Genomic DNA, 1,476 nt, shown 5'->3' with positions numbered 1-1,476 from the left:
CTTTCCTCCCTCCCTCCCTCCTTCCTTCCTTCCTTTCTTTCTTTCATTTCTTTTCTTTCTTTTGTTCATTCTTTCTTCTTTCTTTCCTTTTTTCCTTTCTTTTAAATTACTAAACCATGATCCTTCAAAGAAACTATCTAGATACTCTAACACAAATCTTTATGTGCATATTCCAAGTGGAAAATATTTTTTAAAATTGAGAATAAAATACTTTGTCAACAATATTACCTGTAAATATAAAATATTATTTATAAATATATGTAAATGAAGTTTATGCTATTTACATATTTAGAACATTAAGTATAAAGTAATTTATAAAGCATTATTACCTATAATTCAGAATCATAGTTATGCTGAAAACATATTTAGCTATTTTCCCATCTGAAGAGGACACAAGGAATTCTTTAAATCACTTCCTAATTTATAATTTCATTTAAATATCAGTTGCTAAACTAATTAAAAGTCAGGCCATTATCAGAATCTCAAGTTATTTTATCTTTCCATAGGCACTTAATTACCAATAAAATCAATATCTTTGATTTTTTAAAATACAAATTAAAACAATACACTTGAATATGATTATTCCTCTACACTTTTAAAAAATGCATCTGCAGCATGTTAAATTGATTTTTTTTAGGCAAGGCAATCCTTGGTGGACCTCACAGATTACAAGGACCTTGTCAGTTTACAATTCCTTTTTTTTTTTTTATGCCTACACCTACAGCACCTGGTCTTCATAGGTGGCTTCCTACCCAAGTACTAACCAGGCCCGATCCTGCTTAGCTTCCGAGAACAGACGGGATTGGGCTTGTTCAGGGGGGCATGGCCGTGGACTAAATTAAGTGATTTAAATAATATAAATTGTTTTTTCTTTTCAACCAACAAAAGATCAGATTATAACACAGGTAGCTTAGAATCATGTTAGATTTTAATTATCACTATCACCACTGTTAGTGGTTACTGAAGACCTTTCTCCCCTTGTTTAGCTGTCAAAAGCCACAGATATCATATCAAATGGCACAAAATTGATTTTAAGTTTTGTGTCATTTTTTATAATACATAATATAGAATGATTGATTTTTATTGCATTAGTTTAATGTAATGACATTAAAGTTAAATAAGCAGCTGGGATTAAAAAGGGTAATTTTTAATTATTTCCTGTTAACTTAAGTCTATCATTTATCTCTGTGATTGTTCAGTGTAAGACTGATGAAGGCATTAAAAAATATCTTTTTTTCTAAGCATATAATGAAACAGAACAATGTAATGTTGAGATATAAAAGCTAGAAATGGATTCTTCATGGAAAAAAAATTGAGACAAAAGTAGTGTTTCGAAGTTTAATTTTAGGTACTATGAATAAACCATATGTTCTCATCTCCAGCATCTGTTAATTATGGTGATCAGGTTAAGTATTTTTTTCAATAAATAAAAATATTTTGAATTGTTGCTTTTTTATGTAGGTGGAGGCCATGCAA

The 1,476-nt window shown here is 29.4% G+C and overlaps 1 pseudogene; it reads right to left on the bottom strand.

The window, feature by feature from the left end:
• Positions 1-715: 715 nt before the first annotated feature.
• Positions 716-834, bottom strand: LOC112481501 (annotated as a pseudogene).
• Positions 835-1,476: the final 642 nt, after the last annotated feature.

The sequence above is a fragment of the Pteropus alecto genome, unplaced genomic scaffold (genome assembly GCF_000325575.1).
Source record: "Pteropus alecto unplaced genomic scaffold, ASM32557v1 scaffold72, whole genome shotgun sequence".
NCBI lineage: Eukaryota > Metazoa > Chordata > Mammalia > Chiroptera > Pteropodidae > Pteropus > Pteropus alecto.
This window is presented reverse-complemented; position numbering and strand designations above follow the sequence as displayed.